Genomic DNA, 27,462 nt, shown 5'->3' with positions numbered 1-27,462 from the left:
CACAACTACTGAGCCCACTTTCTGCACCTACTGAAGCCTGCACGCCTTAGAACCCTAGCTCCATGACAAGTGATGCCACTTCAGATGCAATGAGATGCAATGAGAAGCCTGTGCACAGCTAGAGAGGGCCCACACACAGCAACAAAGACCCATCACAGCCAAAAATAAATGAATAAACAAAAAATAAAAAATAGGCATAACAATATTGGTAATAATAGTATCTGTGAGCATCAGCAAACCTCCATGCAGTGACCCAGTATTCATACCTCTAATGCTAACAGGCAGGATCCTAGAGAGCCTTCAGTGTCTGTATGCTTCCATTCTAGTAGACTGCATTTGTAATATTCCTCTTAATCAGACTCAGTTCTGCTCCTTCAAAGAACCAGGGCAGAAGGTTAAGTTATTCTCCAATATTATTTTGTAACAGTTTTAAACATTTGCTTTTCATAGTCATCAGGGAAATGCAAATGAAAACTACAATAGGATGTACTGTATACCCACTAGAATAGCTAAAATTAAAATGTTTGATCACAGTTTTCAACTATTCCATATCAAAGTAGTCCTCATATGTTAATCAGCTATGGTTTATTTCCCTTCCTTTTTCTCTAATAGCATCTACATATCAGTTCCCCACTAAGCCCTTTCTTCTTTTGTATTGATCATTGTTATTTGAGATGGGGATTTCTAAATCATTCATTTTTAAGAATTTCCTGTAGGTGAGAAATGACCTGGATGGTCATCTAGGCTAAGTGATTTTGATACTTTTTTCTAAAGCAGTATCTCTATTTTCTGTAGTCACAAAATTAACTGGCTTCCTCCAATCTAGGTTGCCTTCATGATTCTTTATGAGGGCTTGCCATTTTGCATTTATGTACCTAAAGTTTCCAAAAGGACCTTCTGTTAGCATAGCCCTATTACTGAAACCTCATTAGCAGACAAATGATATGATTTTTGGACTTAAGAAATATTCCTCACTTTTAGGAAGTAAACATTTTAGCGTGTGTGCTTTATGACACATACTCTATTATTACTGGATTTTTTTCTCCTCATTCTCTTCCTTTAAGTATCCTAGATGATAACTGTTTGGAGCATGTGAAGTCATAGGCTTTAGTTCAGAAAGCCACAACAGTGCTGCAGGTGTTTCTGAGAACAGGATTTGCAAAAGTGGTAGGTGTCAGAAATCAAGAGTAAATATTCACTCCCAAAAGGATGAGGCCCCATTATCAGTGAGAACTTCTGTGATCAAAGAGGGTTAGTGCAACGAGAGAGTTGGAGTTAGAAGTAGAATACGTTTGGATGAGGAGTCACACAGAGGTGGCAGATTCAAGAAAATAGAACTAATGGCATTTTTCATAAGACTATAATAACTTTAAATTTTGTATGGAAACATAAAAGACCCCAAATGGTCAAAACAATCTAGAAAAAGAAGAACAGAGCTGGGAGAATCATACTCCCTGCCTTCAGACTATACCACAAAGCCACAGTAATCAAAATAGTATGGCACTGGCACAAAAACAGATACATTAATCAATGGAATAGGAAAGAAAGCCCAGAAATAAACCCATGTATTTATGATTAATTAATCTATGACAAAGGGGGCAAGAATATACAATGGAGAAAAGATAGTCTCTTCAATAAATGGTGCTAGGAAAACTAGATAGACACATATAAAAGAATGAAATGAAATTATTCTCTAACACCATATGCAAAAAATAACTCAAAATGGATTAAAGACCAAAATGTAAGAGCAGATACTATAAAGCTCCTTGAGGAATACATAGGCAGAACACTCTGTGACAGAAATCGTAGCAATATTTTTTTTGGATCCCTCTCCCAAAGCAAAGGAAACAAAAGAACAAATAAACAAATGGGACCTAATTAAACTTAAAAGCTTTTGCACAGCAAAGGGAACCATCAACAAAACAAAAAGAGAGTCTACTGAATGGGAGAAAATATTTGCAAATGACATGACTAATAAGGGGTTAATATTCAACATATATAAATAGCTCATACAACTCAACATCAAAAAAACAAGCCATTTAAAAGATGGACAGAAGAACTGAATACATATTTTTCAAAGAGGAAATGTAGATGGTCAAAAGGCACATAAAAAGATGCTCAACATCACTAATCATCAAAGAAACGCAAATCAAAACCACAATGTGAATGTCACCTCACAGTGGTCAGAAAGGTTATCATCAAAAAGAACACAAATAGAAGACTTCCTTGGCAGTCTGTTGGTTAATATTCCATACTTCCAGTTCAGGGGCCTCAGCTTCCATCTTTGGTGGGGGAACTAAGATCCTACATGCCATGAAGTGGAACATAAATAAATAAATAAGTATAAAAAGAACAATCCAAAGTCACATTTTTAAAAAAGAGCAGAAATAAATGTTGGTGAGGATGTGTAGAAAAGGGAACTCTCCTAAAGTGTTGGTGGGAATGTAAATTGGTGCAGCCACTGTGGAAAGCAGTATGGAGGCTTCCCCAAAAACTAAAAACAGAAATACCACATGGCCCAGCAACTTCATTCCTAGGTAAATTTTGAAAAGAACAAAAACACTAATTCCCAAAGATACATGTGCCCCAACATTCACAGCAGCATTAGTTACAATTGCCAAAGTATGGAAGCAACCTAAGAATCCATCAGCAGATGAATGGATAAAGAAGATGTAGTATGTGTATACAATAGAATATTGCTTAGCCACAAAAGAGAATGACATTTTTGTTACAATTGGAGAAGGCTCTATCTAGTAGTCAGAGGTCAGGGATGCTCCTGGACACCTTACAATGTGAAGGAATACTCCTGATAACAATGGGTCATTAGCCTCAAAATATTAATATTACTGAGGTTGAGGGCTTCTTTGGTGGCTCAGTGGTAAAGAATCTGCCTGCCAATGCAGGAGACATGGGTTCAATCCCTTTTCTAGGAGGATCCCACATGCCATGGAGCAACTAAGCCCTTGTGCCATAACTATTGATCCTGAGCTCTAGAGCCTGGCACTCGAAAAAACTAGGTCCATGTGCTGCAACTACTGAAGCCCGTATGCCTTAGAGCCTGTGTTCCACGACAAGAGGAAGCGCCAACCCACAGTGAGAAGCCTGTGCACCACAACCAGAGAGGAGCCCCCCACTCGCCACAACTAGAGAAAAGCCCGCTCAGCAGTGAGGACCCAGCACAGCCAAAAATAAATATATAAAAATAAAATTATAAAAAAATTAGTCCCAGGGATGTAATATATAGAATGGGGAATATCATCAATTAAAAAAAAAATAGTACTGAGGTTGAGAAACGCTGTTTGAGAACGTTCAGAACACAAGTAGTGCTGAGGATAAGGTGGTCTTGTCTTATTCTCCATTTACTGTGAATTTCTATCATTCACTAATAAGTATAAAATTAATATAAATTAGTAATTGTAGAAGTGATAACTTTATTCAAGAAGGCTTTGTACACTAGTATTTCTCCAGTGGTGACAAGCTTGCCATGGCCATGATTTTCAAGATGTGTGACTTGTAGGAAAGGTAGGAAAAATCCACAATGTGGTTGACTATTCCCTGGGGGCATACCCTTTCCCATTAGGATTGCTCCAGCATAGCACACTTATATTAATATCAGCCAGTTTACTTTGAATCTGCCCATAGAAGCCCATGCCCTTACATTTTACTGTTGAAGCAGTGATATTGTTCACAGTAAAGGTCTTTGGGTTAAAAGCTTCTGATAAGTTTAGTGTATACCTGCATTGGTCTATTCTATCCTAGGTCTATTAATTTCCCCCTCCAGTGTTTGGAAGATGTTTTTCTTATTTCTGCTTCTAATATTGGTGAAAAAGCTGTTATTAATACATCAGTTTCCTTGAATGATGACTTAATGGCAAACTTTTTCATCCTTGATGCTTTAAAATTTCACTATAATAGATCTCTTGATTTCCTTCCTCTCGAAACTCTAATTAGATCTTTTATTGCAACTCCATGTTTTAACTTTTAAAGACCATTTCTTTATTCTTTTGCCAGAGAACTTCTTAGCTTACTTCCAGATCACTTGTTTGGTTAGCTGTGTTTATTTGAATATTCAGCCCATTTGTTAACTTCAGTTTTTCCAAGATATATAGTTGGTTCTTTCTCATGATCACTTATCCTTGTTTCAAACAAGATAATTCTAAGATTAAACATTTTAAGATTCTGGCTTAATTTCAGTGATTTGTTTTCTTAGCGTCAGTACTTCTGATATGTACTGGCTTTCCACGTGTTTAAGCAGTGGCACTATTTATTGTACAAATAACAATACATTATCTGAGCAGGTACTGTTTTTAGATACTTTATATAATCCTTTAATCCTTTTATTTGGACATGACTAACCAAATAAGCACAGCACAGCACAATCCTTTTATTAACTTTATGAACTAAGTAATAGTAATCCCACTTTACAGATGATTAAACTGCATCAATGAGTAAGGCAAATAAAAACTTATTCAAAGCCATTGAGTTAGTTTTCAAGTCAGGACACAATCCTATAGAGCAGTGGTCTCCAATCTTCTGGCACCAGTGACCGGTTTCAAGGAAGATATTTTTCTACCAACCAGGAGTTGGGGATGGTTTCAGGATGACTCAAGTACATTTATTGCACACTTTATTTCTATTATTGTTATATCAACTCCACCTCAGATCATCAGACATTAGATCCCAGAGTTTAGGTGCCCGTTATAGACCCCTCCTTTACCTAGGTGGTACTAGCCACCTGAGGCCCTTGGGTGTGATCCAAGATAGCATGCTCATTCTTTGCTCCTGAAAGCAACTCCCCCAGTAGCTGCTGGCTAGCCCACAGTGGAGCTGGTAGGGCCATCCTGACACTTGTCTATCGTCTCTTAGTTACCTGTGTCCCCGTTCTCTACGCCTGCCTCCAGCACTGGAAGGGCATGTGGGTTGTAGCTACCTATTCACTGTATATCTTTCAAGTGAAGTCCTCTTTTCTAGACCAAGAGCTCTTGTTTAAGTTTAGCTTTGCATTTATTAGAAAACCCTACTATTTTGTAAATTTAATATAATTTAAGTGGAGAAAGAAATGGCAACCCACTCCAGTGTTCTTGCCTAGAGAATCCTGTGGACAGAGGAGCCTGGTGGGCAGCTGTCCACAGGGTCGCACAGAGTTGGACACGACTGAGGCGACTTAGCAGCAGCAACAATATATTAAGTTGCGGGGAGGAGAATTAGCAAGACATTAGGTTTCGCTACTTAATTTCATCTGTATCCACTTGGACTAACTGAATTTGCTAGAACCTGACTACATCTGGGTGTTGAGGGAATTTTTTTTTTTTTTTTAAGTCTAATGCATCCACGGTACCTCAGGAAGCTTTCAAACTCCCATTTATGAACCTAACCGTTCTTATGCTCCAATAGCGATCTCTCCACACATAATCATAATGCAAAACGCATTTATTTGCATGTACAACAAGGAGGATTAGGATCCGAGATGAAAAGAAAAGCATACTTCTGTCAAATGGAGATCAGGATTCTTAAGGAGCTGGCTTTGGGATCTTCTGGGCAGGAGGACTCGGAGAGTTGCCGGCAGATTCTGTCTTTTGACCTGATGCTCCAGATGGTCCGGCGACATTTTCAGGCTGTCCTTCACTCTGGGCTGACGTTTCCAACTCCTTCTGATAGTTAAGCTGGTATTCCAGATAGCTTATGTTCCTGGTCTGTTCATCCAGGTACTTTTTCATGAAGCGTAAGAGCTACAGAAATAAAAACAAGAAAAAATTCATTAAGGACCTTGTCTGTAGCAGGAGACAATCTAATCTCCTACCCAAATTATAGTTCATGGACCAGCAGCTCTAGGAGTTTGTCAGAAATACAGAATCTCAAATCTCTTCCACGCCTACTAAATCAAAATCTGTTTTAAGAAGGGACTAGATGATTTACATGCATAATGAAGTTCAAAGGCATCAATCTCTGACATTCAAGACCTCCAGATGAATACAAACATCCACTTTTTAAAGATTTATTTATTAGAGTATAGTTGGTTTCAATGTTATCTTTTCTTAAAATTATTTAGTTGGAGGATAATTACTTTGCAATATTGTGATGGTTTTTGCCATACATCAACATGAATTTGCCACAGGTATACATGTGTCCCCCTCCATCCGGAACCCCCCTCCCACCAAACATCCACTTTCAATGAGTATGAGTGTTAAGGCATCTCATCAAAAGCACAGATTAATTTAATAAGCTACTCCTGTAATGGTTTTTCACCCTATTTGAATCATAGGTTAAGTGTCAAGTAAGCTCCCAGACCTCATTCCCAAGCACTGAAATTTTAGGGTTCTGGTGTAAGGCTCAGGCATTTGATAGTTTTCAGGGCTCTACAGTGAGTCCAATATGCAGCAAGTTTGATAGCTTTCCTACTAGATCATTTTCTTCAACTTCCAGAGAAACTAAGAACTTTGGTGAGAAATTTTATCACTGCAATAGAGTGTTCACCATTAACCAAAGAACACTTCAGAGAAGTCTACAGAATAGGTCACCATTGACATTCACTTTTGTAGGGGTAGTCTAGGATAGCGACTCTCAAGATGGGTTTATTTAAATATTCAGAGTGCAGATTATTCCTGAAAAGTCTTCATCTTGTATCGAGTTGCCTTTCTCCTTACCAGGGCCCCTGCTCCTCCCACCTCCCAATTACTCTAAGAAATAAGTTCATATACTCCCTTTAGAGGAAATAAGCACATTAGATGATCCATTGCCTTGGGTTCATTTCCTAGAAGCAAGCCATCATCTAGAAGTGAAAGGAGCTGTTTGCTACTTACATTGGTTTCTCTATTCCTAGAAGCTGAGGCCTTCAGGTCTTGCAGGAGCGTGTTTAACACATTCTCCAACTCCAGAGCAGACAGTATAGCTTGTTTACCAGTTCCCCAGTTATCTATATCAGGCCTCTGTTGGAGAGAAAGAGGGAGTCACTCTCCTAGTTGAGGTGCAGCTTAGTTACACCCTACTTCCTGGGCAGATTTAAAGGTTTGCAGAGACCAGTAGTTTCCATGCTTTGTGGCATGATGGAATCAGTGGAGCCCCTTAAATACTGGTGTCTGGCTGTCAGCTGCAGACGTTCTGACTTAATTGGTACCGAGGAGCAGGGCTTTGAAAAGCTCTCCAGGTGACTTTAATGTTCTGCAAAGCATGGATACCACTAGCAGTTATGTGCACTCTTCCATTAGCTTTGGAATTTCTTTAGCTTTGGAGAGTAGTTCAGTTCAATTACCACCAGACATTTAGTTGTCTTTAGAGACCTGGAGTTAAAAAGAACCCCTCAGATAAGGAGGGATATTTCCAAATGTAATAGCTTCAACTAAGGTTTAGATTGCTTCTTTAGAGTATATCAAAAACATTAGGAGTAAATCAACTTTAGATTGTTGCTTTTTTCTGTTTCCTGGTTTTAGAACATAAATATATATGGCTGTGTTAGTCGCTCAGTTGTGTCCGACTCTTTGAGACCCCATGGACTGTAGCCCACCAGGCTCCTGTCTCCTCTGGATTCTCCAGGCAAGAGTACTGGAGTGGGTTGCCAGTCCCTCCTCCAGGGGAATCTTCCCGCCCCAGGAATCAAACCCAGGTCTCCTACATTGCAGGCAGATTCTTTACCATCTGAGCCATGGGGGGAAGCCCTTTTAGAACATAAATACCTATTCTCTATCATTTGGGTGAGTCCCTATTCATCATGTTTAAGTTGGTAATAGTAATTATTCCTAAGAAAGAGGAAATAAGAGACAAGTATGTAGCAATAGGGCCTCCCTTGTGGCTCAGCATTAAAGACTCTGCCTGCATTGCAGGAGACCCAGGTTCAATCCCTGGATTGGGAAGATCCCCTGGAGGAGAGCATGGCAACCCACTCTTTCACTCTTGCCTAGAGAGTCCCATGGACGGAGGAGCCTGGCAGGCTGCAGTCCATAGGGTCGCACAGAGTCGATGCAGCTGAGGCAGCAGCAGCAATTAGAATGTACAACTCTACAAATGTAGAGTCTGTTCCAGTGGGAAAAAAAGTTTATTTTAGTAATTGAAGAGGCAGCTGTATTAAATGCCTGAGTGTGTGTCTGAATTAAAGAGCTAACATAAGATACAAACCACTCTAGAAGAGAACAGCAGATCTTCTCAAACTATACAGAGGATTAGAATCATCTGGAGAGCTTGTTAAACTCTTTAGCTCCTTGGGCCCCACCCTTAGAGAGGGTGACTCAGTTTCTTAGAGTGGGTCCCATGAATTTGCATTTCTAATAAGGTCCCAGGTGATGCTGGTGCTGCTGGTCCAGAGGTCACACTTTGTATCCCTCTTTCAGAAAAGAAAAACTAAGATTTAGTGACTGAAATTTACTCAAAATGATATGAAGAGGTTACAGACAAGATACATGCTTACCCTCAGTCAGCTGCTATAATCCTATGTAGGAACATGAGTAATGGAACAAGTCAGAAAACAACTAATAACTTAGTTTTCTAGACCCAGCAAGGGCCCTATAGAGATCATCATAACAAAGCTACATCGTCACCTTAATCACCGGAAGGCAGATTTTGCATTTATATTTTCTTAGATATTTTATGAACTGCTTTGCATGCTCCCTCTTCACATCAGCTTGGTCTTGGAAGAATGAATGAAAAGTAGGCGCTTCTGAATCTTCAATGTAATAACAGGCCTGGAGCAGGGATAAGAATGGGGAGAGACTGCAGGTGAGAGGAGTTGGTGTTTAGGGCAGGAATCTCACACAAACTCACTTTATCTCTATGGCTGTCCAAAAGAGGCCTTCTTTGTTCATTCCATGGTTCTCAGTCTGCTCTTTGACTTCCAGAAGGCCCCAACTGCCTTCTGAAACCCAAGCTACCTCAAAGAGAAGCGACCCAGGTTTTAACATGCTGGTGCCTAGCATTTGGCCATTAGACCTCTTTAAGGGTCAGGTTTATGAACGCTATATGCTAGCACCATAACCAGTGTTTATGTTGACAACTGGCAGAAGTCCAGCGTAAAGTAAGTGACATTCAAAAGTCAATCTTGGGACTTCTCTGATGGTCCAGTGGTTAAGAATCTGTCCACCAAGGCAAAGGAAACCGGTTTGATTCCTGGTCCAGGAAGATCCCACATACGGTGGGGCAACTAAGCCTGTGTGCCACAACTACTAGCCCAAGTGCCCTAGAGCCTGTGCTCTGCAATAAGAGAAGCCCCCGCAATGAGAAGCCCAAGCACCGCAACTAGAGTAGTTCCCACTCACCATAACTAAAGAAAACATACACACAGCCACGAAGACCCAGTGCAGCCAATAAGTCAATAAACTTAAGAAAATGTTTAAAACCACTGAACTCTACAAAAGTCAAACTATTTCATTAACCCTACCATATCAACACTTGCTCTAAACTAGCAGATGGGTGAAAAAATTATTTATAACAGTGTCTGATGCCTGCGCAAGTTTTGGGAATACTCTGGAAAAGAATTATTCTCCCAACTATTCACCCACAGTTTGCAATCATAGCTCTAAATCACTGGGCCTCAGAGCAGCAAAATCCCAGCCACTAAATTGTTGTTCCCTCTAGTATCAAACAACAAACATGGCCACAACAAAAATGAGGAAGGCTTTGTAAGATACATTATCTGGACCAGATCTGAAACCTCCCTGACAGTAACTCCAGGACACATACTAACCATAGATAAATAAGCATCACTGACATGAAGCTTGTAAGATGCTACTTTATTGAGAGCATCCCTACATTCTTCAGAAAGAAGGCCCTTTGCCTGGGTTGCCATCTCAGCTTTAGGAAAAACCAGGCATAAAAAGTGCTACCCGCCAAGGTAAGAGACTTCTTAAATACTAACAGGCTTAAATATATATATGTGTGTAGCCAGCCCACTTCTATTCAGCTGTAAACAAGATGATATGCTATTCAGCTGAGATTAACAGCTACTAACCTACCAATGAGGACATTGTTTTGCATGAAACAACCAATCTGATAGAGAAAAAGGTGGGAAAAGCTAAATCCTCCTAACTATCCCAGCCAGTGTTTTGTATTTGCCCTCATGTTCTCTGACTATGATTTGAGAAGGCTGATTTAAACACTTCCTGAATGGGGAAGCATTAACAGAATAGACTCATTACCTTTAACTGTTTCCTTTTTTTTTCAAAAAAAGGCATCATGCTAGGTCCTATGGAGAATCTAAGAAAACTGACTAAAATACACTTTTTACCTATAAGGGACATATTCCCTTCTCACAAGACTTCAACATACACAATTTTAAGCCAGGGTATGATGGGAGTTCTGACTTGTCAGAGTTTCACAGATGGCTCAAGTGGTAAAGAATCCGCTTGCCAACTCAGGAGATGCAAGAGATGTGGGTTCGATCCCTAGGTCGGGAAGATCCCCTGGAGGAGGAAATGGCAACCCATTCCAGCATTCTTGCCTGGAAAATTCCACAGACATAGAACCTTGTGAGCTACAATCCATGGGGTTGCAAAGAGTCAGACATGACTGAACACACACAAGCTTCTGGATTGTTAAAGGCATATTTATAGGAGGGGATTACAGCCGATTACATTGATAAACTGGCATCTGAAATTGGCCTTGGAGCATGGGTAAGAATGTAGAGAAATAGAACTGGAAGAGGGTGTTTCACTTGGAGGAAGGGCACAGACAGACTGTAGGGTCAAGATATAAGGCTGGTTTCTCCAAGCTACAGTGACTCTTCCATGTGGGAACCTTTTGGTTCTTTCTCCACTAGGAAATAATAGGTGCTGAATCAATATTTGTTACAAAAAAAAATTATTTTACATGTATAAGATGTCCCATAGTGTGGAAGATTCTTAGTTTGAGCCTAAGTCACGTCTTGTTGCAATGAAATAGAAGTGACAGGTCACCAAAAGTCTCTCTCGGTGAGGCAGTGAGGAGCAAGGGGCTCCTGAGGGAGAGTGCATCCTAAGAGAAGGGGCCACCTAGCCTATGTTTGGCCCAGTAATAAGACAAGGTCTTCAAAGAGAAGAAATCATTATAAAAGGGCCTATTATTTGCTACTTTCGTTTTCTGACCCAACACTGCCCTTGTCCCAAATGAATTCTTGTTGTAGCCTCGGAATGTGTCTTGAGTAGGTGTTCCTCAGACCATCACTTGTATATGAATCACCTGGGACTCTTCTTAAAAGGCAGATTCTGATACACAGCGCCTGAGAGTCTGCATTTCTAACAATTCTGCCCAATGATGCTGGTCCATGGGCCACATTTTGAGTAGAAAGTATTCCAAGACATTGGACATGCTGGGGAACCTCCAATAGGAGAGGAGAAGGGGACATTCTGTGCTTCCTATGTTTAACAAAATTTATTTATATTATTTTAAAATTTTATTTTTAATTGACTGATGATTGCTTTATAATACTGGTTTGGTTTCTGTCATACATAAACATAAATAGGTCTGAATTGAGGCACTGGGGATCTTCATTGTGACACTCAGGGCTTAGTCACCCTGCAGCATGTGGGATCTTAGTTTCCTGACCTGGGACTGAACCCATGTCCCCTGCATTGGAAGGCAGATTCTCAACCACCAGGGAAGTGCAGTCTATGCTTCTGCATACACTGCAGCACTGTTTTGGCATTTCCAGGATGTCTGTGGCAGCATCCTGGGGAAGGCAGTGTCGCCAGGAAACTCAGCAACATCTAGCCCATGATGGTTAGAGCTGAGATGAGGAAAGAAAACAGGTGACTAGACAGGTAATGGGTTTTACTTATAGCACAAGTGAAACATTATCTGAAGTCCCAGAAAAATTTGGGGGACCTTTTCAGGAGATTAGGGTCCTATGTGAGAAGTGAGGACAGTTCAGTTCAGTTCAGTCACACAGTCGTGTCCAAATCTTTGAGACCCCATAGACTGCAGCATGTCAGGCCTCCCTGTCCATCACCAACTCCTGGAGCTTACTCAAACTCATGTCCATTGAGTCGGTGATGCCATCCAACCATCTCATCATCTGTTGTCCCCTTCTCCTCCCTTCAATCTTTCCCAGCATCAGGGTCTTTTCAAAAGCGTCAGTTCTTCAAATCAAGTGGCCAAGTATTGGAGTTGAAGCTTCAGCATCAGTCCTTCCAATGAATATTCAGGACTGATTTCCTTTAGGATGGACTGGTTGAATCTCTTTGCAGTCCAAGGGACTCTCAAGAGTCTTCTCCAACATCATAGTTCAAAAGCATCAATTCTTCAGCACTCAGCTTTCTTTATAGTCCAACTCTCACATCCATACATGACTACTAGAAAAACCATAGCTTTGACTAGATAGAACTTTGTTGGCAAAGTGATGTCTCTACTTTTTAATATGTTGTCTAGGTTGGTCATAGCTTTTCTTCCAAGGAGCAAGCATCTTTTAATTTCATGGCTGCAGTCACCATCTGCAGTGATTTTGGAGCCCCCCAAAATAAAGTCTCTCACTGTTCCCACTGTTTCCCCATCTATTTGCCATGAAGTGATGGGACCAGATGCCATGATGTTGAGCTTTAAGCCAACTTTTTCACTCTCCTCTTTCACTTTCATCAAGAGGCTCTGTAGTTCTTCGCTTTCTGCCATAAGGGTGGTGTCATCTGCATATCTGAGGTTATTGATATTTCTCCCAGCAATCTTGATTCCAGCTTGTGCTTCATCCGGCCCAGCGTTTCTCATGATGTTCTCCGCATATAAGTTAAATAAGCAGGGTGACAATATACAGCCTTGACGTACTCCTTTCCCTGTTTGGAACCGGTCTGTTGTTCCATGTCCAGTTCTAACTGTTGCTTCTTGACCTGCATACAGATTTCTCAGTAGGCAGGTCAGGTGGTCTGGTATTCCCATCTCTTTAAGAATTTTCCACAATTTGTTGTGATCCACACAGCCAAGGGTTTGACATAGTCAATAAAGCAGAAGTAGACGTTTTTCTGGAACTCTCTTACTTTTTCAATGATCCAACGCATGTTGGCAATTTGATCTCTGGTTCCTCTGCCTTTTCTAAATCCAGCTTGAACATCTGGAAGTTCATAGTTCACGTACTGTTGAAGCCTGGCTTGGAGAATTTTGATCATTACTTTGTTAGCGTGTGAGATGAGTGCAATTGTATGGTAGTTTGAGCTTTCTCTGGCATTGCCATTCTTTGAGACTGGAATGAAAACTGACCTTTTCCAGTCCTGTGGCCACTGCTGAGTTTTCCAAATTTGCTGGCGTATTGAATGTAGCACTTCCACAGCATCATCTTTTAGGATTTGAAATAGCTCAACGGAATTTCATCACCTCCACTAGCTTTGTTCATAGTGATGCTTCTTAAGTCCCACTTCACATTCCAGGATGTCTGGCTCTAGGTGAGTGATCACACCATCCTGGTTATCTGGAGCATGAAGATCTTTTTTATACAGTTCTGTGTATTCTTGCCACCTCTTCTTAATATCTTCTGCTACTGTTAGGTCCATATCATTTCTGTCCTTTATTGCACCCATCTTTGCATGAAATGTTCCATTGGTATCTCTAATTTTCTTGCAGAGATCTCTAGTCTTTCCCATTCTATTGTTTTCCTCTATTTCTTTGCACTGATCACTGAGGAAGGCTTTCTTATGTCTCCTTGCTATGCTTTGGAACTCTGCATTCAAGTGGGTATATCTTTCCTTTCTCCTTTGCTTTTCACTTCTCTTCTTTTCACAGCTATTTGTAAGGCCTCCTCAGACAGCCATTTTGCTTTTTTTCATTTCTTTTTCTGATCCCTGCCTCCTGTACAATGTCATGAACCTCTGTTCATGACAAGTGTCAATAAAATCTGGATTATTGCTGTTAATATGACTCCATCTACAAAGTAGTAAATCTGGAAGATAATGGTTTTACCTAGCGGGAGATGATAATTAGAGTTTGAATATTTCAGGATAATCTATAAGATATTTTCATGTATATATTCCATGATTCTACCTTTCCATCTGGGCTAAAAACACAGAACTGTGTACATGTGAAGAAAATGTTCCTATTCCTGTGGGTTAAATATTATTAAGAAATATTGCTCTCTCAATCCCAAACTCCCAATTTATCCCTCACCACACCTCATTCTCCCTCTGGTAACCATACATTTGTTTTCTAAGTCTGTGAGCCTATTTCTGTTTTGTAAATACAATTTCATTTTTATTATTTTGCTTAGATTCTGCATAAAAGTGGTATCATATGATGTTTGTCTTTCTCTGACTTACTTCACTTAGTATGATAATTTCTAAGTCCATTCATGTTGCTGCAAATAGCATTATTTCATTCTTTTTAATGGCTGAGTAATATTCCATTATATATATATATACCACATCATATTTATCCATTCTTCTATTGATGAACATTTAGGTTGCTTACATGTATTGACTGTTGTAAAAAGCACTGCAACAAACATTGGTGTGACACGCTACTATATTTATTTTTTTATTTTATTTTTTTTTTACACTACTATATTTAAAATATACAACCAGCAAGGACTCATTGTATAGCACAGGGAACTCTACTCAATACTCTATAATAACATAAATGGGAAAAGAATTTGAAAAAAGAATAAACACATGTATAGCTGGTAAAGAATCCGCCTGCAATGCAGGAGACCCCAGTTTGATTCCTGGATCGGGAAGGTCCCCTGGAGAAGGGATAGACTACCCACTCCAATATTCTTGGGCTTCCCTGGTGCCTCAGCTGGTAAAGAATCTGCCTGCAATGCAGGAGAACTAGGTTCGATCCCTGGTTTAGGAAGATCCCTGGAGAAGGGAAAGGCTACCCACTCCAGTATTCTGGCCTGGAGAATTCCATGGACTGTATAGTCCATGGGGCCACAAAGAATCAGATATGACTGAGTAATTTTCACTTTCATATATATATATATATATATATATAAACCTGAATCACTTTGCTGTATACTTGAAACTAACAACATTGTTAATCAACTATACTTCAATATAAAATATAAATAAATAAACTATGACACAAACGAACTTATCCATAAGCAGAAGCAGACTCACAGGACACAGAGAACAGATTCGTGATTGCCAAAAAGGAGGGGGGCTGGGGAAGAATGCACTGGGAGTTTGGGATAAACAAATGCAAACTATTACATGCATGTATAACTGAATTATCTGCTCTACACCAGAAACTAACACAACATTGTAAGTCAGCCATACTTCAATAAGACAAATTAAAATTTTAAAATGAACTGTTGCTATCTAATCACTTAAAAACAACCTCATCAATGTGTAGAAAAAACAAGAGGAAAAAACACATCTTAAAAAACAACTGAGTTAGTGTAGTAGCTTTATAGGTAATTATTTTCTTTTTTCTGTAGTTTTTCAACTTTTATAATTATATATATATTTCATTTTGAAAAGGGAAGCTAACACATACCTTTCTGGAGAATTAGCACAATGTATTTTCCTAATTGGGCTTCCCAGGTGGCGCTGGTGGTGAAGAACCCACCTGCCAATGCAGGAGACATAAGAGGTGAATGTTCAATCTGGGTCAGGAAGATCCCCTGGAGTAGGAAAGGGCAACCCATTCCAGGATTTCTTGCCTGGAAAATTCCATGGACAGAGGAGCCTTGTGGGCTACAGTCCATAGAGTTGCAAAGAGTCAGACATGACTGAAGCGACTTAGCACTCACATTCATTTTCCTAATTGAAGCTCCATATATGTATTTACAAATGTATTTTTTCCTAATTAAAAAAGTAATGCATTATCATTACTAAAAAGTATTCCAAAATTACAGAAATACATAATGTAGAATGTGAAAGCCCAGGGGTAACACTGAAATTTCAATACCTATTTTAAAATCTAATTTGATCCATAATACCACTATTAAATTTTGTTAATCTAATGAACTGACTTCTGAATTATTGGATACAATCAGACTGGTACAGGCACCCTTTCCTCTGGGATGTATTGAAAACAAAAATAGTTTTAAAAAAATTACACAATGCCTCTCAAAAATGTTTTGACCTAATCTAGACTTTCTGCCCTAATCTTATCAACTCTCTAATGATTCAGGAAAAAACAAGCAGTGCTCTTCTGAATTTAATTAAAACTAAGAAATTCTTATCTTTAAACATAAAATATCTTTAGTAGAGCATCTATTATCCTCTATATCCTGTTCTTTGTGCACATTTCCCTTATTAGTTTATAAGCTTCATGAGGAAGCTTAGTCATCTTTGTATATCTCTCAGAGCTCATAGTATGGTGTCTTGTCCATAGCAAGCACTCAATAAATTACACTGAGCAATTTCAAAGTAAAAAGGAACCTAAAAATTTAAAGTCATTTGTTGTCAAGGAAGAAACAGTAGCAAGAGTCAAATGAGTACTTTGCATTTTGGAAAAGCAGGTTAAGTTCCCCCAAATTATGGGGGAGGGTGAAAGCAGGGAATTCCTTGCATGTTTAAAATGAGTCTTAGGGACTTCCCTGGTGGTCTAGTAGCTAAGACTTCATGCTTCCAATGAAGGTTTGATCCCTGGTCAGGGAAATAGATCCCACAAGCCACAACTAAAAAAGATTCTGTGACTCAATGTAGATCGAAGAACCCACGTGCTACAGCTAAGAGAAAATAAGTAAATAAAAATAAATATTAAACAATGAGCCTTAAAAAGAAAAGACCACACTTATTGTGGTCCTGGTACTGAGTGGGTCCTTAAACATTTTTATTAATGAAAGACTGAGAAGTCATTTATCAAGATAGCTCAAGAGGAAACCTTAAAAGTTAAGATGTCAGAAGTGGTTCTGATGACAAAAAAAGAGATGACATCTCCAGAAATCCATGTGCCTGCACACAAGTCCTGCAGCCTCTTCTTCTGGCCTTAGAATGGCTATCTTATCTGCCAGACTATCTTATCTGCCAGACTATCTTATCTGACTTTCACAGTCTGGGTTTGGTATCCCCACCTCCGTGCTCCTTGGTCGTAGTCATTCTTTCCACATCTTTGTAACTTCCTCCTTATCTGTATGAATTCTCTACTAGTTCATGAGCTCTTTGAAGGTGCTTGCTGGGTCATGACTTTGTGTTACCATCATCTAGCATAGACCTGGATGTTGCAGGTCGTCAATAGATATTCCTCCACTAAGAGTAAATAAGTAAATGGTCAAATATTGGGAGGGCAAAAACAGACACATGGAAGACAAATATATGGGGGGGGGGGGAATGAAAATGTAAAAGAAATATCAGGCAATATAAACTTTCTTATCTATTCATATGTTTAAAGCTAACAGCAACAAAGATTTGAGGCAAGAAGTACATGGCAGGGTTAGGAGATGGAGATGTTTTTGGCCCAAAAGAACAAAGTAGAGAAATTCCCTGGTGGTCCAGTGGTTAAGAATCTGCCTGCCAGTTCAGGGGACAAGGCTTTGACCCCTGGTGCAGGAAGATTCCACATGCCTCTGGACAGCTAAGCCCGTGCATCACAACTACTGAAGCCTGTGCATCTGGAGCCCGCGCTCTGAAACGAGAGAAGCCCCCGCAAGGAGAAGTCCAAGCCCCGCAACTAGAGAGTAGCCCCCGCCTGCCGAAACTAGAGAAAGTCTGCGCACAGCAATGAAGACCCAGAATAGCCAAAAATAAATAAAATTAAATTAAAAAAAAGAACAAAGTAGAGAGAAAGAGACACACTAATGGGACAAAAATTGAAGTTAGGCAAAGACAGAGAGAAAGCAGAATAACTGAAGTGGTATATAAAAGAGAAATATGTAGATAAACCAAATCTCAAATATTAATAGAGAAATATTAGTAGTAGGGAAGTAGGAAGTAGTGTGTGTGTGTTAGTCACTGAGTTGTGTCCGACTCTTTGTGACCCCGTGGGCTATAGCCCACCAGACTCCTCTGTCCATGGGATTCTCCAGGCAAGAATACTGAAGTCAATTGCCATTCCTTTCTCCGGGGGATCTTCCCAACCAAGGGATCAAACCTAAGTCTCCTGCATTGCAGGCAGATTTTTTTTTTTACTGTCTGATCCACCCAAGAAGCCTGAAGGAAGTCCAGATAGAGTAGTAGGGAATAAAGGTACCTAGATTATTTAAATCTAGGTAGAACACATCCAGGTCTAGATGAACTTCATTCTTTGGTTGGAATAATGACTTCTGTAAGTGATTATAGGAAGTATTTTGGTAATGTTTAAAGAATATTGGAGAGAAATGCCAGAATACAACTAAAGACATTTATATCTTGGTGGAAAAGATGTAGAAATATGTACCAGATGATAGTACATGTAGTTACACTAGCAGCCATCTGAAAATCAGAGTAGCCATTTATTGGTTTGGGAACACCTTAGCACAAGGCTCTAGTGACATGTTACAAGGCATTATTTTGTCTTCTTTTTAATCTATATTTCTTAAGTCAATAATTTTAATGAATAGAGTTTTATTGTTCATTGTTGCTGTTCAGTCCCTCAGTCATGTCTGACTCTTTGCAACCCCATGGACTGTAGCACACCAGGCTTCCCTGTCCTTCGCTGTCTTCCAGCGTTTGCTCAAATTCACGTCCATTGAGTCAGTTACACTATCTAGCCATTTCGTCCTCTGCCACTTCTTTCTCCTGTTGCCTTTGATCTTTCCCAGCATCAGGGTCTTTTCCAGTGAGTTGGCGCTTCCCATCAGATGGCCAAAGTATTGGAGCTTCAGCTTCAGCATCAGTCCTTTCAATGAATGTTCAGGGTTGATTTTCTTTAGGATTCATTGGTTTGCTCTCCTTTCAATCCAAGGGACTCTCAAGAGTCTTCTCCAGTACCACAATTCCAAAGCATTAATTCTGTGGTGCTCACCCTTATGATCCAGCTCTCACATCTGTATATGACAGTGAAAATCCATTACTTTGACTAGATAGACCTTTGTTAGCAAAGTGATGTCTCTGCTTTTTAACATGCTGCCTAGGTTTGTCATAGCTTTCCTTCCAAGGAACAAGTGTCTTTTAATTACATGGCTGCAGTCACTGCAGTGAATTTTGAGTTCAAGAAAATAAAATATGTCACCGCTTCTAGTTTTCCCCTTTTTATTTGCCATGAAGTGATAAGACTGGATGCCATGATCTTAGTTTTTAAAAAAAAAGTTTTATGACTGAATAAAAAAACACTATATATGAACTTCTAGGGAAAATATAAATGATTTATTTTAATAGGCTCAAGGAAATAATAATAAGCAGTCATTATGATTTGATATGAAAACGGATATGCACATATAGTTCATAGAAAGTAAAATGTACAAAGAGTAGTAATATATTATTATTTTAGACTGTATAGTTTCTTTGGAGACATTATCACAAGCATCAAAACCTTGGGAGTTTGGGATGGACATGTACACACTGCTATATTTAAAATGGTTAACCAACAAGGACCTACTGTATAGCACAGGGAACTCTACTCAATATTTTGTAACAATGTGAATGGGAAAAGAATTTGAAAAAGAATATATATATATATAAGTTAATCAATTTACTATATACTTGAAACTAACACGACATTGTTGATCTACACCAATATAAAATAAAAAAATAAATAAAGTCCTTTTAACAGTCACTTCCATAGCTTCATTTGACCAATGTTGACTTATGGTTCATTTAAATGCCCATTTCATTAAAAAAAATGAATACTACTTTTCAACAATTTCCCTTGACCACCAAAAACATCATCCAACAGAAAAAAAAATTGTGATCTCTCAGAAGAGACTTTATTGTACAAAATTATACTGCAATCATTTTTTCTTAAAATGGGAGCACATTGTTGCATGAACTTTTCTACACTGGTTTTAAACATACACACACACACATCATTACCACCAGCAGCAACGAAAAATTTCCAAGCAATGATCTGTAGTCTGGACAATTCTTGGTCAACATCTTAAAGTTGTGTGCTAGAACTCTTGAACTGCTGGGGGGAGAATGTTTGGTATTTAGCGTGAAAGTTTTGGCTGTTTCTTAGAGGAACATGTGTTTGGTTTTGATTTCAGTTTAATTTGATTCAGTGGCTAGAAACACAACTGCTGAACCAACAGTCAACACGAACATGTCTTTCAGTTGAGAGAGGGTCTTGGGAAAAGGGTTATGAGGTGGCTTTCCATGATCTGGTTAGTTCATTGGCAAGGGCTAAAATGCTGGCTTGCAAAGACGGGAATATGATCCTAAACAAACCTGTGGGGAAGAAAAGTATTTGAAAACATTCTTTTGGCCTTTGGTTTCTCCCATCCCCTTTTCTTCTAAGAAATTTAGATGAATGGATAACATTTTTAAATGTATCTTTATTTTTTTTAATAAAAACTTATTTTTTTAATTAAAAAATAATTTTAATTTTTCTGTGCTTTTATTATCTTCATTGTTATACCCTGGATCTGAATAGGAGATTTTAAGTGAATAACATTATGAGCTGTTCTGTGTTATGGTTAAGAATGCAAGATTTGTCAAAGGCAGAGTGGGTGTGAATCTTATTTTGCCACTTTATTCAATGAAGAGGCACTTTTCCAGGCAGTGGGAATGTAGCAGTCAATAAAACAGACAACAGTCCCTGCCATCACAAACCGTGCCTACTACACAGTTAACTACATTAACTATACTGTGATTCAGTTTCCTTCCCCAGGGATTACAAAGGCATCTTGCTTGCTTGCTAAATCGCTTCAGTCAAGTCTGACTCTTTTGCGACCCCATGGACTGTAGCCTGCCAGGCTCCTCTGTCCGTGGGATTTTCCAGGCAAGAATACTGGAGTGGGTTGCCATGCCCTTCTCCAGGGGATCTTCCCGACCCAGGGATTGAACTTGGGTCTCCTGCATTGCAAGCAGATTCTTTACCGTCTAAGCCACCAGGGAAGCCCATAAAGGCATCTACTTCTGGGCATGTCTGAGGTGTTAACTGAGTTGATTCGCATAAAATGCTTAGAACAGAGTTTAGCACATAGAAAGCATTGAATAAATGTTAGCTATTACATTGAAGACTTTTGTTTTTATTGGTGTTAACTTGTTTTATTGTGAAGCCTAACACACGACCGATCCCTGGAAGCTCCTGTATCAAGCCTTTTTCTCAGGTTCTGCTTTCAGGGGAACCCAAACTTTGACACAGGCCTTCACTGATCATGTGTGTTGCCTGTACCTTTTCCCACTCTGTGGCTTGCATTTTCATTATTTTTAGATTTTGATGAAAAACTCTTAACTTTAATCTAGATCAATTTCTCAATCTTAGGTATTTTTGTGTGTGTGTGTGTGTGTTCTGGTCATGAAATCCTTCACTACCGCAATATCATGAAGACATTTTTCTATATTTTCTTCCAAAAGTTTAATTTTTCAAACTCTCACATGTAGAGTTATGGCCCATTTGGAATTGATTTTGTATTTGGTGAGTGGTAAAGGAAGTTTTCTTATATTTTTACAAAGAGTTTCTAGTTGACTGTGGTAGGCAGAATGAGGACCCCACAAAGATGTCCTGGTCCTGATCCCTGGAGCCTCATAATATGTTACCTTCTGCTGCAAAGAGGACCTTGCAGATACGACTCTGGGATGACCAGTTTATCCTGTATTATCTGACTGAGCCCAACCTAACCAAATAGAGCTCTAAAGTAGAATCTTTCCAGGCTGCAGTCAAAGGGAAATTTAATTAGGGAAGAACAGCCAGAGAGATGCAACACTGTTAATCTTGAAGACTGAGGAAAAGGTGCCACAAGCCAAAGTAGAATAGGGAATGTGGGTGGTTTTAGGAATCTGGACATGGCAAGGAAATTAATTCCCTCCTAGAGCCTCCAGAAAAGAATGTTTCTGCCTATCGTTTATTTTATTCTAATGAGGTTTATGTTGGGCTGCTGACTTAGATAATGGTAAGATAATAAATGTGTTGCTTTAAGCCACTACATTTGTGGTTATTTGTTATGGTAGCTACAGAAAATTTACACATTGATCCAACACTATTTATTGAAAAGACTGTCTTTTACCCACTTCTCTGTGGCTCCACTTTTGTCATAATTGCGTATCCATCTATTCATGGCCTGTTTCCACATGTTCTTTTCTGTTTTAGTGGTCTTTTGGTCCAGTTATTGTACTCCAGTTATTGTACAGCCAATATTGTACTCCTTTGTATTCATTGGGACAGACCCTGATGCTGGGAAAGATTGAGGGCAGCAGGAGAAGTGGGCAACAGAGGACAAGATGGTTGAGTAGCATCACCAAGTCAATGGGCGTGAGTTTGAGCAAACTCCAGGAGACAGTGAAGGACAAGGGAGCCTGGCATGCTATGGGCCATGGGGTTGCGACTAAGAGTCATATATGACTTAGCAACTGAACAACAACAAATTGTACTCCTTTAACATCTCTAAGATTTTAATATTTTTAATATTTAAATTATTTATTTAAATTTATTAATATTTAAAATTTTAATATTTAAGATTTTAATATTTTAAGTAGTTCTGTTAACTAATTCTCAGAGCAAAATTTCCCATGATTTTTTAAAAATTAATTTATTTGGCTGCACTGGGTCTCAGTTGTGGCACACAAGATCTTCTTTGTGGCAGGTTCTTTTTTTCAGTTGCGGCATATGTGAACTTAGCTGCGGATGTGGCATCTAGTTCCGGGCAAAGGACCAAACTTGGGCCGCCTGCATTGGAAGTGTGACGCCTTAGCCCCTGGATGACCAGGGAAGTCCTTCCCATGATGTTCTTTAATAGTAGTTTGTCTTTCCTTACCTCTCTACATTTCAACATAAATTACAAAACCACTTGTCAATTTCAGAAAAGGCAATAACAAAAATTCATTGGGATTTTGATCAGTATTGCACCTGCTCCATAGATTAACTCAGGAACTTGACCACTTTATAATATGGGTATTTAAAACATCTGTGGTATATGACCGAGGATGAAATGGTTGGATGGCATCATTGACTCGATGGACATGAGTTTGAGGAAACTCCTGGAGATGGTGAAGGATAGGGAAGCCTGGCATGCTTCAGCCCATGGGATCACAAAGAGTTGGACATGACTGAGCGACTGAACAGCAAGCATTTTTCCTAATAATGCTAATAGTTTTCTGTGTAGAGGCCTTGCATATCTTTTGGTAGATTTATTCATGTGTTTAATTTTATTTTAAATGGAGTATTTTAAATATTTTGGGGTTCTTTTGGCTAACGTTACAATTGATTTTTGAAAACTATAATACAGTCTTGTACATTGACTTTTCCTGTAGCCTTGCTAATACACGTATTAATTCTGAAATCTAGCTGTACTTCCTTTTGGAATTTTACTTATGCAACCATCTGACCTGTGACTAATAACAATTTTAGTTCTTTTCCTGCCCTTATAACTTAGGTTTATTTATTTATTTTTCATTATTCTGTGGCTAGAACCTTTAATACAGTGCCGAATAAAAATGGGGGAAAGCAGGCATTTGTCTTATTCTTAATATTCAAGAAAAGCTTTCAATATTTTCCCCAAAAGTATGTTTGTTATATGCCTTTTAGAACTACTGTTGATCAGATTTGGAAGTTCTCATCTATAACTAGTTTTTTAGGAGAAGTTTTTTAAATTAAAGTTTTCTTTTGAGGTAACTTAAAGATTAACACGCAGTTGTGAGAAATAATCCTGAGAAAGTCTGTACCACCTACTCGTTTTTTTCACATGGTACCATCTTGCAGAGATATAGTGTAATGTTACAATCAGGACCTTGACATTACAATCCCATGATCTTATTCAGACCTCTCCCATTTTACTTATACTCATGTGTATTTGGTTCTATGTGATTTCATCACATGTAAGTTGACCATAGTAAAAATATAGAACATTTTCATCACCACAAAGATTGCTCATGTGGCCCTTTTGTATGCACATCTCTTTCCCTAACTCCTAGGAAGCACTAATCTGTTCTTAATTTCTAAAATTTCAACTCTAAAAATTTTATACAAATCAAATAGATCATGTAGTATGCAATCTTCAGAAACTGTTTTCTTCTTCTTCTTTTTTTTTTTTTTTACTCAATATAATTCCCTGGAGATTCATCCAAGTTGTTTCACAGACAAAGAGTTCATTCTTTTTTACTGCTTTCCTTATGGTGGCTATAGCACACTTTGTGCAAACATTCACCCATTGAAAGACATCTGGGTTGTTTCAGTTTGGGGCTATACAAATAAAGCTGCTCTGGAAATTTATGTATAGATTTTTGTGTGAATGTAAGTTTTCACTTCTCTGGGATAAATGTCCATGAGTGAAAACTGCTGTGGTTTCATGTTTAGTTTTATAAGGAAGTGCTGAACTATTTCCCAGTGTGGCTATACCACGGAGGTTTTTAAACCACGAATAAATGTTGAAGTTTATCAAATGCCTTTATCATCGCCTGTTTAGTTCTTATGTTGTTGTTGTTGTTTTTCCTTTATTCTGTTACAGTGGTGAATTACACTGGTTAATCTTTGATTTAAAGGAAACATTCTCAGCTGAGTTTTGCTTGTCCTCCTTTTTCTAGTCCCTTCAGGTGTATGTTTAGATTGTTTGAGATTTTTCTTACTTCCTTAGGGAAGGGTTGTATTGCTGTCACCTTCCCTCCTGGCATTGCTTTTGCTGCATCCCACAGATTTTTGGATCAGTGTTTTCATTTTCATTTGTCTTCAGGTGTTTTTTTTTTTTTTTAATTTCCTCTTTGATATCTTCATTGATCCATTGGTTGGTTGTGTGTTCTCAGTTGGTCAGTAGCGTCTGACTCTGTGACCCTATGGATCAGTTTTCATGCCCACCAGTTTTCTCTGTCCATGGAATTTTCCAGGCAAAAATACTGGAGCAGCTTGCCATTTCCTACTCCAGGGGATCTTTCTGATCCAGGGATTGAACCCATGTCTCCTGAGTCTCCTGCCTTGGCAAGCAGATTCTTTACTTCTACATCATATGGGAAGCCCCAGTGGTTGTTTAGTAGCATGTTATTTGGCCTCTGTGTGTTTGTGGTTTTCCACAATTTTTTTTTCCCTTATACTTGATTTCTAGTTCTATATTGTTGTTGGAAAAGATGCTTGATATAGTTTCAGTCTTCTTAAATTTACTGAGATGGGTTTTGTGGTCTAACATACCACATATATGTATATAAAACCCCCACTGGCCTTCCAAGCCAACTGTTTCGGTGGCTTATCCTCCCAGTGGTGGATTCTTTAGGCCTAGAGCTCTGTATTGGGCTCAGACTCCTAGCTCCTTTGGGAGAATGTCTGCAATTATCTTTTTGTTTGTGTCATCTGCCTGGGAATGTGGGTCTCACGTATCTCACATCTCTGCCCCTCTTACCCATCTTTATTGTAGTGTTCTTCTTCGTATCTTTAGCTGTAGAGGATCTCAGCTAGTCTTCACATCCTTCTCATAATAGTTGCTCTGGAAATAGTTGTAATTTTGATATGCCTGTGGGAGGTGAGCTTAGGTTCTTCCTACTCCACAACTGTATATTTTAAATGGTGAATTGCATAATATGTGAATTATAGCTCAATAAAGCTACTATATATATATGTAATATATATATATAAAATACAAGTTACAAAGTGTCATGGGCTTTCCCGGTGGCCCAGCAGTAAAGAATCCACCTGTCAATGCAAGAGATGTGGGTTCAATCCCTGGGTCAGGAAGATCTTCTGGAGAAGGAAATGGCAACCCACTCCAGGATTCTTGCCTGGGAAATCCCATGGACAGAGGAGCCTGGCGGGCTACAGTCCATGAGGTCTCAAAGAGCCAGACATGACTGAACACGCATGCACGCACAGGATACACTCATTTCCTGGATTAATTTTTGAGTATTCTGATTTTCTCATAGTCTCAAACATTTGGTTATAACTTTAGGGTTAAATTTTTCTCTTAGTAAGCTTTAGGGAGAATCAGTTTGTTCCAAAAATTTTCATATGGTTAATGGCAAATTCACTTCCTCTACCTTTTAAAACATGATGTGAAAATTAAGAGGCTGAATAAAAAAGACTATCCACTGATAAATGCTCAAGTTGCTGCATTTACTATATCTGTGTACCCACATCATCATCCATCAAGAAAACATTATTTTTTTCACAAGTGTTTCTTAGCAAATGACTACTCTGGGGAGCCCTCATAAAACCAAATGACTATGAACTCTCTGGGACTCATTTTTGTCCTCTGTAAAATGGAAGAACTTGTTTAATCATGACTTTCAGACTTTGTTCCTTTAGTTAAGTCCTGGGTATTCAAAGAATTAATTCACAAAATAGGGTGTTGGAGATGTGACAAACATAGAGGCATTGCCCAGCCAGAAATCCCTTTCAATAAAAGCAGCTCTGCTTTCTATTCACATGTTATTTGAACTTCTTCACCCGATTTCATCTGAAGGGATCAGATACTAAAACGAACTTGCAAACCATTGGATTAGATTCTTTTCTAGCTCTAAGCAGTCTAAGATTGATTCTGCAATCTTAACAGAGGGAAGATTTGTTTTATCTTTTTATATTTTGCGTGTTTTCAGAGACTCAGATATGTTTCTAAGGAACTTAGTGACTACGTACATGGGTGATACAAGAGGCTTGGCTGAGGGAACAAGTAGGAATTGATCCTATTAGAGGGGGCCCCAGGGATGGATTCTTTTCTCATAAGATCATTCATAGACAGTCCTCAGGAACTAGAGAAAAGACTCATGTATTGTAGCTATTTCCCCAAGCACTGTTGCCTCCGCTAATTCGACGACGGCAGAGCAGTGTTGGTGAATTCAGGGTAAAGCCAATGCGGAGACTGTGACTTCAGCTTCCCCTCCTCCTCCACCACTTCCTCCTGTCCCCTGACGGCTCCTCCCATTTTCGCTGGGGTGTGATAGAGCAGAACTGAAGTTTATTTTAATGTGTCTGAGGTCAGACCCTTCAAAGCTGCCACAGTTCCTGGAAATCGACCCCAACCTCGACAGGCTCACCAGTTGAGACACAGAATGTGGTCCTTTCATAGCCTCTGGTATCGTGGAAAGCAGTCCCGTTTTTCCTTGATGACTGCATAGCTAATGAGTCTTCTCTGCAGGACTGGCTGCCTCAAAACTTAGGGAGGATGCCTGCCGGGCACTGCGTACGCTCCAGTGTGTAAAAACATCGGGTTGGGTTGGCACAGAGTGCTTCATTACAAACTCCACTCTATTTTCACCCAAGAAGAAAAGATTTACAAGGTTCAAATTGTTAATACTAGAATCACTAATGTGGATAATTGCAATGCTTTCTGGAGACCGTTCTCTGGGCTGGAAAAGGAGAAGCGTTGCATCTTCCCGAGCTCCCTCACCCATCTGCCTCCAGTGTAACCCCACACATTCCAACTCCCACTCTGCTTGCAGAGTAATCCATCTCAAATATAGACCTGATTATGCCATCTTCTGCCTCAATGCCTGAGATGAATTTCCATTGACTCCTGACTGAAGTAAAAACTGTTTGGCAGAACAGACACACACCAGCTTTATCCTGTACCTTTGGTTCTTCCCATTCTGTGATCGCTCTAGCTGGGGGTCAGAACCTGAAGTTTTAGCCCAGCTGGGTAGAATGTTG

At 39.2% G+C, this 27,462-nt stretch overlaps 1 long non-coding RNA gene across 2 annotated transcripts in view; it reads right to left on the bottom strand.

The window, feature by feature from the left end:
* Positions 1 to 275: 275 nt before the first annotated feature.
* The window catches only part of LOC122428840, a 36,712-nt gene continuing 9,525 nt past the window's right edge, over positions 276 to 27,462 (bottom strand). The window contains exons 1-4 of one of the 2 annotated variants that reach the window (XR_006265829.1): positions 8,529 to 8,660; positions 6,801 to 6,926; positions 5,486 to 5,729; positions 276 to 372 (exon numbers count right to left, since the gene is read on the bottom strand). This is a non-coding gene — a long non-coding RNA (uncharacterized LOC122428840). Of the gene's footprint in view, positions 373 to 5,485; positions 5,730 to 6,800; positions 6,927 to 8,528; positions 8,661 to 27,462 lie in introns of those variants that run through there. The other variant, XR_006265830.1, reaches the window with a different exon arrangement.

This window comes from Cervus canadensis, chromosome 27 (assembly GCF_019320065.1).
Source record: "Cervus canadensis isolate Bull #8, Minnesota chromosome 27, ASM1932006v1, whole genome shotgun sequence".
Lineage (NCBI taxonomy): Eukaryota > Metazoa > Chordata > Mammalia > Artiodactyla > Cervidae > Cervus > Cervus canadensis.
Note: the sequence above shows the minus strand (reverse complement) of the source record. Positions and strands in the feature narration are given on the sequence as shown.